The sequence below is a fragment of the Lolium rigidum genome, chromosome 1, assembly GCF_022539505.1.
Source record: "Lolium rigidum isolate FL_2022 chromosome 1, APGP_CSIRO_Lrig_0.1, whole genome shotgun sequence".
Taxonomy (NCBI): Eukaryota; Viridiplantae; Streptophyta; class Magnoliopsida; order Poales; family Poaceae; genus Lolium; species Lolium rigidum.
Genome location: NC_061508.1, coordinates 284,185,783 through 284,196,704, shown reverse-complemented (window position 1 = coordinate 284,196,704; position 10,922 = coordinate 284,185,783).

Genomic DNA, 10,922 nt, shown 5'->3' with positions numbered 1-10,922 from the left:
ATATGTACGCAACTTTCATTAAATTTGGGAATTTTCATTTGAGCAAGTCTGGTGCCCTAATAAAATCCATCTTTACGGACTGATTCGTTTTGACAGATTCGAGCTTTCATTTCGCATTGCCTCTTTTGCTATGTTGGATGAATTTCTTTGATCCATTAATGTCCGAGTAGCTTTATGCAATGTCCGAAGTGTTAAGAATGATTGTGTCACCTCTGAACATGTTAATTTTTATTGTGCACTAACCCTCTAATGAGTTTGTTTTGAGTTTGGTGTGGAGGAAGTTTTCAAGGGTCAAGTGAGGAGGATGATATACTATGTATAAAAAAAAGAACCCATCCCGTTCTCGTTTTCCCGATCACTCTTCTCTGAAGATGTAACATCCCAGGAATCGACCCTTCCTAGGATGCTACCACACTATACTAAAAACTAGAAAGTCGAGAGATCATTCGAAAATTGGACAGAGTTTTGTTTGTAGATAAGGACATCCACGACAGGCACATAGCAATAAGAGGATAGATATTGACACTTTAACTTAAAAGAAACATCCGTGGAGTTCACAAAATCTTGTTATATCGGGAGACACCAAATATAACGGTTCATAAGGTAACCAGCATTAAGTGACTACTACAGTACGACCAATAGGTATAGAAACATATATGTCTGCATAATAATATCTAAATATGTGTGAGGTGCTCAATAATGTAGATGTGCTAGCCCGGGTCCCCATGCATGTTGTTTACTTAGTACCTGAAATCCAAATGAAACGCAAGGGTGAGTATGTAAATACTCAGCAAGTACAACATGGAACCACGAGAACGATAATCATTAGCAAGCATCGGAACTTCACTCGGAAACATGGATTTTATCGGAAAACTGAAATATGGGTTTTCACAGTGCTGGCTCGGAGTTTACCAGCTGCGTTGGCTCGGAGTTTACCAACCTGCGGCGAGTATTGGCTCGGAATTTACCAACCCGCGGCCCAATAAGTTTAGAAGGAAATTATTGAGTTAATTTGCCAAATAACAACGAAGCACACCAGAAGCACAACAAACAACACGATCAAACATTAAAGCGACAAAGTTCGTAATGCACTTGCCTTAACCAGGATGCTCGACGGACGAATTAATATCAACACCGGAAATCCTCACACCTGTGGATGAAAGTGCGTTCAGAAATTCTATACCGTGAGAAGATCCCAGGAGTACAACTAAATTGTAAGCGTTTCCCGTTCTACCATCAACATACCCCCAAGGAATTTCTATTCAACCGGGTTAATTAGCCATCAGGACTCGCTTGCAGATAATCCATTTTATAAGTCTAGCATGCTTCCAAAATCATAGTCACCAAAGGCACACCCTAATGGTAACGATTAAGCCTGGTCAATAGTTCGGTTAATTTGTAGATGGGACAGCCCGTAGGAATCCATGATGTGCTGACCTATCAGGATCAATCATTCAGGGGCAATACTAGCTAGAACTTGCTACCATCAGTTAGTATTCAGATTGGTAAAATAAAGGCAGCTAGGAATTAATAGGACTACACGTCCTTGATAGGTAGCTGATTCTTTGATTCGAGTATGTCATGTGACCAAGTGCTACTAGATTGAGCCGTACTAGCTATTTCTAAGACTGAGTCATAAAACAACCACTATCCCCAAAGACGTCCAAACCTACAGGATTGCCCACTGGAGAAACAGTTAGACTGCTAGGCCGGATAGATGGAAGCAAAGCAATAAAATTAGGAGCAGCAAACCTGGCGTGGCTTGGCCTTTAGGACGACGACATCGATCCAGCAACGCTCCAGCCAGCAGCCGCCGGCGGAGGTACGGGATTGGTGTGAAGGCGGCGCTGGCAGCGGCTGTACTAGGGCAGGGTCATGTGCGGGGATAGGAAACCCCTGGATTGGAGCTGGCTTGTTATTTGACCCTTTTCTTTATAACAACGAAAAGAGGTTTGGATTTTACATGCTAAATAAAATCTAAAGGTGTTAATTGAATTCTCCCTTGTCTGTCCTAACTCAGATTAAAACAATTCTGGTCATTGTCGAACAGCTCGAGGAGACAAACTTAGTCATGATTTTGGATCTGTCCATATGCCATACTGCTAAAGAAAAGAAAATACCAACCCTCTGGTCAACCTTTTTTTTAATCCAATTTTTTTACAAATTATAAATCTGGGATATTACATTCTCCCCCACTTCAACAGAATTTGCCCTCAAATTCTTGACTTCCAATTCTCGGTTGACTGGACCACTAAACTCAATCTTTTAATCAAGGTACCACTCCATATTATTGAAATTGCGGTCCTGAATTTTCTCCAGGTAAGTAAAGCGAATTGTGAACTCGGCACACTTCCAAAGGACTTGGAAATAAGCATCATATATTAGCCGAAAAATTGCACTTGTCTTTTGGCAATCCAAAAATCCGTATGAAGAAAGGAGTTTTCACCACCCACCCATGCTCAGCATTCAACTTTGCAACACAACTAGTGATCTAGTGAATGCTAGGTAAACTCCCAGAAACTCTAATGGGGGTAATATGAGATGTCTTGTAGGATAACTTGAAAACATTGGGTTGGTTTTATCCTCACCGCAAATCCTACGCTTGGCATCGGTTGCCTTTTCTAAAGGTAAAACGGCATACCCATTCTATGGTCTAGGCTGAACATCGTCGGCTCTCAACTACCTAAGGGTAGAAGTCACACATGGATTCACCACTCCCACGTAACAAGAGCGAATAAGAAGAGTAGTCGGTATGGGGGCCAGTCCATCCCGCACCCAAACTATTAACTCCATACGTGGATAGGTGAATCACGTAATATAACTCTCAGGCATCCTCACATGCATCGCAAAAAGATTTCATGGGCACGAACCATGGTTCGGGGTTGATTCCCACTTATCCATTATACAAAACCTAGAAAAGCTACGCTAACGATTCTCCAAGGACTCTATGGGTTGCGTATGACCCTAAGAAAAAAAAAACATTGATGAGCAAAAGGGAACAGAAAGTCTCCTTATGGATCAAGAACGGATAGAACAAGGAACCATATCTTAGAGAGGATAAGGAAAGGGCACTCTTCTCACCTAGAATGGAAAACAAGGAAAGGGCATTGAGAAGATGGTGGAGAACATTTGAAGTACAATACTGGAGAGCCTCCATCGACATCGAACAAGAAACAAATTGATGGATGGTTGTCACACTAGATAAGTGCATGAGGTGGGAAAGAAAGAAGTGTAGGAGGAATAACACAACTATGAAAAATTTGTGGCTACGAATGTGGATAGCAGAAATATCTTCTCATACTGATTTGGTCTCACATGAGTCTTATACCACTAATTTATCATCTCCCCTGCTACCCTATTTGGATTATCCAATCCAATCGAGTTTCATCATTGAGAGAAACCTACATCGGATACAACTAGTCAAGATTAGAAACCGTTTCCTTGGGTTCCTTTGGCATAAACTTCACTCATAATTCATAATATGGATACTCCATGAACCACTGACAAACTCAACTTTAATCTTCAGTTGTAAACCAGAACCAATAGCATGCATATTATCTTGATCTCCAAATGGTCATGCTTCGGTACCAAAATCAATGACAATTTTCTAAATCCGAAAATTCATATAATTCCATCTCGGTACTAACACCTTCAAGGGATTTCGTATATAACAAACTTTTCCTTTCTAGTGCTTACTTCATCAATCGTGAAAAGAACTTCGGGCCATCTACGAACTACTATCATGGAGGGGACAAGCAAACAAATACATGTAGCAAGGCACTGCAAGCCTCCCACGGCAACGGCCTACTCACAGGCAGCACACTAAATCCATGATAGAAATCAGAATTAACACAAATCAAAAGCATAGATGCAATGTATGACCCAAAACCCACCTATTGTGCACCAGTGTGTCAAAATTTTAATTGTTAAACCTAGTCATGTATTTAATTGTTTTGGAAAAAAGGAAAGTTTCTAATTGTTTAACCATCCTACCAAGTTTAAAATCATGGCATCATAATTTACTAATAACCTACACCAGAGATCTAAAACCTAGGCTCTGATACCAACTGTAACATCCCAGGAATCGACCCTTCCTAGGATGCTACCACACTATACTAAAAACTAGAAAGTCGAGAGATCATTCGAAAATTGGACAGAGTTTTGTTTGTCGATAAGGACATCCACGACAGGCACATAGCAATAAGAGGATAGATATTGACACTTTAACTTAAAAGAAACATCCGTGGAGTTCACAAAATCTTGTTATATCGGGAGACACCAAATATAACGGTTCATAAGGTAACCGGGATTAAGTGACTACTACAGTACGACCAATAGGTATAGAAACATATATGTCTGCATAATAATATCTAAATATGTGTGAGGTGCTCAATTATGTAGATGTGCTAGCCCGGGTCCCCATGCATGTTGTTTACTTAGTACCTGAAATCCAAATGAAACGCAATGGTGAGTACAGAAATACTCAGCAAGTACAACATGGAACCACGAGAACGATAATCATTAGCAAGCATCAGAACTTCACTCGGAAACATGGATTTTATCGGAAAACTGAAATATGGGTTTTCACAGTGCTGGCTCGGAGTTTACCAGCGCGTTGGCTCGGAGTTTACCAACCTGCGGCAGTATTGGCTCGGAATTTACCAACCCGCGGCCCAATAAATTTAGAAGGAAATTATTGAGTTAATTTGCCAAATAACAACGAAGCACACCAGAAGCACAACAAACAACACGATCAAACATTAAAGCGACAAAGTTCGTAATGCACTTGCCTTAACCAGGATGCTCGACGGACGAATTAATATCAACACCGGAAATCCTCACACCTGTGGATGAAAGTGCGTTCAGAAATTCTATACCGTGAGAAGATCCCAGGAGTACAACTAAATTGTAAGCGTTTGCCGTTCTACCACCAACATACCCCCAAGGAATTTCTATTCAACCGGGTTAATTAGCCATCAGGACTCACTTTCAGATGATTCGTTTTATAAGTCTAGCATGCTTCCAAAATCACCAAAGGCAGATGCTAATGATTACGGTTAAGCCTGGTCAATAGTTCGATTGATTTGTAGATGAGACAACCGTAGGAATCTGTGATGTGCAGACCTATCAGGATCAATCAGTTAGGGGCAATACTAGCTAGAACTTGCTACCATCAATTAGTATTCAGATTGGTAAAATAAAGGCAGCTAAGAATTATAATAGGACTACACGTCCGTGATAGGTAGCTGATTCTTTGATTCTGAGTATGTCCTGTGACCAAGCGGCTACTAGATCGAGCCGTACTAGCTATTTCTAAGACTGAGTCATAAAACAACCACTATTCCCGAAGATGTCCAAACATACAGGATTGCCCGCCGGAGAAACAGTTTGACTGGTAGGCCGGATAGATGGAAGCAAACCAATAAAATTAGGAGCAGCAGACCTGGCGTGGCGTGGCCTTCAGGACGGCGGCATCGATCCAGCAACGCTCCAGCCCAGCCACCGGCGGAGGAACGGGATTGGTGTGGAGGCGGCGCTGGCGGCGGATGTACTAGGGCAGGGGCATGTGCGGGGATAGGAAACCCCTGGATTGGAGCTGGCTTGTTATTTGACCCTTTTTTTTCTTTATAACAACAAAACGAGGTTTGGATTTTACACGCTAAATAAAATCTAAAGGTATTAATTAAATTCTCCCTTATCTGTCCTAAATCGGATTAAAACAATTCTGGTCATTGTCAAACAGCTCGACGAGAAAAACTTAGTCATGATTTCGGATTTGTCCATATGTCATACTGCTAAAGAAGAGAAAATACCAATCCTCTGGTCAACTATTTTTTTTAATCAAATTTTACAAATTATAAATCCGGGATATTACAGAAGATGGAGGAGGCCCTCTTCTTGTGCCCCCTCTGCCTGCTGCCCTTCAAACCCCCATATCCAAGGTCGCTCCCTTCTGATTTCATTCTTAGGTTCACCTGTGAGAAATGTCAATGACAACTGATGCCACGTACGTTGTTCCGTGCAGTGCAAGGGCGGTCATATGGGCTGTCGGCGCTGCGTCGGCGAGCTTGCGCCGAACCCGTGCAAGAAGTGCGAGCAGCCGGCGAGGTTGCCGCCGTCGAATCGATCTGGGGCAAGATTGCCGCCGTCCAATCGATCTGGGGCAATGGTCAAGTGCGTCGGCTGCCAGAGCTTGGTCGCCTCCACGGAGTCCTACAAGCACTATATCGCGTGCCCGCATGGTCCGTGCGGCTGCACAGAGGGCATCAATACCGGCTGCAGCTTCACCGGCCCGCCGCGGGAGCTCCTGGTACACCTCCAAGCATCCCACTCCATCCCAGTGTTTACGTTCCAGGTATGGCATACCCGCCTGGTGCATAGTTCGTGTTCCGGTACAACCGCGAGGACACCTGTTCATCGGCAGTGGGGAAGAAGACGGTAGCGTGTTCGCCATCACCGTTGGCGCGCTCGGCCCGACCACCATTGTGTCCTGTGTGTGCATCAGGTCGGCCGCGTGCTTGTTTCCGATGTACAAGGCGCAGCTGCTGGTGATTGGTCCGCCGGCGCCGGCGACGGCTGGGACCAGTGACCTCTCGACGGACACCTTGATGGCGGTAATCGAGCCGACGAGCTACCCGACGCCTAGCTCGATCATGTTGCAGCAGCTCACTTCTTTCCTGGCGGTGCCGCCCCGTTACGCGAAGCAGAATGGAGGGCAGCGTGTGTTGCCTATCTGTGTTTGCATCAACAAGAAGTTTATACAATAATCTTCGTTTAATCATACTGCAATGTAGTTACTCGAAGATCGGAGGGAGTAGTTTAGTTCGAAGTAGGGTTCGTTCGGATGTATTTTGGACTTGTATAGTAGTAGTACTACTACTCCAGAACTATTAGCTAGCTAGTTGGAGTGCTAGAATGCAGCTCGGAGTATTAGTATTTTGGTAGTACTATATATATGTGACTGCAAGTTCAAACTAAAATGGAGTATTTCTTGCTAATGTTGTTCTCTTGGAGTCATCATTTTTTCTGAACGTGTTAACTATGCTATATTGTCTAAGGATTCGTTTAGTTTTCTTTGGTTGAATTCATATTTCGTCTCTTCCTAATTTGGCAAAACTGCACTGTCATGGGCATTCTTACAAGGTCGCTGAAGTTTCGAAGTTTCTTAATGTATATTGCGTAGGGTGTACCCCCTTAACATGGATCTGTTGCATTTTTGGGTTGTATTTTTTTTTTGGCAATTTTCAGGACCATAAAATAGCACGCCTTCAGTTGAAATTTGAATTACTTTTCGAAAAGTGGCCGATACTAGCATGGAGTAGTAAAGTTTTTTTGTACTCCCTCGGTCTCACCTAAAGTGTCTCACCTTTGTTAAAATTTAGATGGATAGATGTATTTTTTTTTACAAAGTTGAGACAACTTTGGTGGGACGGAGCCACGGAGTTGATGGCGAGAAGGTTGATGCCTTGCTAGGTTGGTGTACGTTGCAAAAAGAACAAGGTTGGTGTGTATTTGTTTTATTTGTTCACCATAATACTGACATGGCCATCGATTTGATTAGACAACACAAGCCTGGGATGTTTCACTTATTTATTGTAGGAAGCACGATTAATGGACTGTAATGATGGAGCTACTCCTATAGTCCGTCTGCTCCTACTCGGGTGTCGGGTCACAGTCACAGTCTCCTCTTTTTTTGAACACATTCACACTCTCCCCTTTTTTTGAACACATTCACACTCTCCTCGAAACTGCAGTAGGCAGTATCTCTACTAATAAGTTACGGATAGGTGGTGTTAGTAGGTCAAAAAAACCGGAATAAATTTTCGTCCGTCAAAAAAACCGGATTATTAAATTATAAATCTTTAGTATGTCAAAAAGTTCGCTTCTCTTCTCCTTTGTAGGCTACGTAAAGAAAACCGGATCTGTCGTCCGTCCGTCGTGCTCTGTAGATATAGATATCCCAAACTGATTCCTCTCTTTCTTTTGCATCAAAAAGGAAGTAACGTTTTAGCATTGTACACGGTTGTTGGAGTTTGAATCCCTGTACGGTTTACTGTCCCCGATCGTCCGGAAATATCCCTGCCCGGACTCCAATCCATCTACGACACGAGGCTCCATGGCATATATATCCCTGGCTGGCTCCAACGATAGTAGGACGAGAGAAAAACGGAAAACCGGCTACGAAGGAAACCAGCAAAGAAACAAAAACAACCTTAAAGGAACAGTTCGTACGTCGTTCCGCTTCTCCACGTTCCCTACTTCCTCTCTATAAACGTGGGCTAAACACTGTTGCGGACAAGAGTTTCGCCCCAACCCATCGTCGTTCAATATAATCCGAGTTTCTCAATCCAAGCCCCGGATCGACATTGGTGCCAATCATAAAATATTTCTCCACATTGAGGCGGAACGACTCAGCTCGGGATTGCTCCGAGCGATAAGCGATGGCACGCCTCGGCGGAGGGAGAACTTCGGGCGACGCGGGAGCCGCTCGGCCGGGCGATTGCTGGAGACCGACTTGCTTCGGAGCATCGCGCACCTTCGTCGGCCAAGGGGCGCACGTTTTCGGCGGGGCTTCTCCCTACTTTCTGCGCACGGCGCGAACAATGAACTTCGACGGCGGGGCTTCTCCCTCCTTTCTCTCTCTATCGGCGTGGCTAGGAACTTCGACGGTGGCTAGGACCGGTACCATCCGCTGGGTGCCGATGTGCAACACAGATGTGGAACAGTAGCTGGAGTTGTTGGTGGTCGACGCGCTCCAGCGGCCAGCTCTGTTCGCGATTGCAATAACAGTTAACAGTCGTGACCTCCCGATCCCCATTAGTTAAGTGCCCGATCGCTCAATGGAAGACCTTGTGGTGGCACAAGTTGCAGAGGAAGAGGCCATGGTCAGATTCGACTTATGCGGTCGTGTCGACATCCTTAGTCACGAGCATGCTTGTGGTGATTGTTTCGTTTAAACTTTGCAACATCCCTATTAACCTGATGTGATTGTCTTCATATTTGTGGTTCCTATTAACCTGATCTGATTGTCTTCATATTTGTGGTTCCAACAGGGCGATCAGCGCACTCCAACTAGATGAACCGACTTTATAATAGCCAAATTCATGGCATGACTGTGGGATAATTTAAATTTTGAAGATTATGTTATACAAATGGACTAGGATTAGATACTCCTATTTTAACTTATGGTGTCAACTCAAAATCATGTCCCTATGGGAAATTAACTACTATTCAAACATGTCTATATTGTGTTGTTTTATTATTTCGCAGCAACGCGCGGGCATTCAGCTAGTATGCATAAGAGGAGGAGCGTCTCGGTTCACCTCCGTCGTCTATCCCCACTCCGCCCAGCTTCCATAGCACACGTCTGCGTCTCCGCCATGGCGCTTTCGCATCCTATCCAGCAGTGCCCAGTTTGAGAGCCTCTGTTCTCCAACTCAAACCCCCACCTGCCGCCATTGATCGCCATCTCTCTCCCAAAGTTCGAATCAGTAAATCTCCCAAGAAAATACCAACCCCATTGTACCACCTGCCTCATTGTGATGGCGAAATCGAACAGGGTCTGTGGATCTGGGCTGTTTCACAAGGTGTTTACGGAAGGCCCCCTTCAAGTGCTCATCAGCCAGTGCGACGCCATCACCGCCGCGTCCCTAGTCGGTTCCTCCAAAAGTATTCTTCGATCGGCCAAATACGAGTGCCACTCTGCTCGCTTCTCAGCCTTTTGGCCTTCCGTGTGTTCTCTGTTGTGACCCGGCGGATAAACCATGGGTGTTCAAGGAGGATTTTCCGGTGCACAGCAAGTGCAAACTAGTGCCGCTGGACAGGTTCTCCTATGATGGCCTAATTGTAGGATAACGTTGCATAGAAAACAAAAATTTTCCTACCGCGAACACGCAATCCAAGCCAAGATGCAATCTAGAAGACGGTAGCAACGAGGGGGTATCGAGTCTCACCCTTGAAGAGATTCCAAAGCCTACAAGATGAGGCTCTTGTTGCTGCGGTAGACGATCACTTGCCGCTTGCAAAGCGCGTAGAAGATCTTGATCACGATCGGTTCCGGCGCCACGAACGGGCAGCACCTCCGTACTCGGTCACACGTTCGGTTGTTGATGAAGACGACGTCCACCTCCCGTTCCAGCGGGCAGCGGAAGTAGTAGCTCCTCTTGAATCCAACAGCACAACGGCGTGGTGTCGGTGGCGGTGAAGAAGTCCGGCGGAGCTTCGCTAAGCTACGCGGGAGATATGGAGGAGAGGGGGGCGGCTAGGGTTTGGGAGGGGGTGGCCGGCCACTTCAAGGGGGGAGGCCAGCTTGTGGTCTTGGGGTGGCCGGCCCCCTCCCTTGGCCCCTCATTATATAGGTGGATCCCCAAGTGTTGGTGTCCAAGTCTTCGAATAAGACCCGAACCAAAAACCTTCCATAAGAGGGGGAAACCTAGCCCAACTAGGACTCCCACCAAAGGTGGGGTTTCCACCTCCCATATGGGGGGGTGGCCGGCCCCCTAAGGGGGAGTCCACTTGGGACTCTTCCCCCACTAGGGTTGGCCGGCCATGGAGGTGGAGTCCCATGTGGACTCCACCTTCCTTGGTGGTTTCTTCCGGACTTTTCTAGAACCTTCTAGAACCTTCCATAGAACCTTCCGCGACATTTTATTTCACATAAAATGACATCCTATATATGAATCTTATTCTCCGGACCATTCCGGAACTCCTCGTGATGTCCGGGATCTCATCCGGGACTCCGAACAAATATTCGAACTCCATTCCATATTCAAGTACTACCATTTCAACATCCAACTTTAAGTGTGTCACCCTACGGTTCGTGAACTATGCGGACATGGTTGAGTACTCACTCCGACCAATAACCAATAGCGGGATCCGGAGATCCATAATGGCTCCCACATATTCAACGATGACTTTAGTGA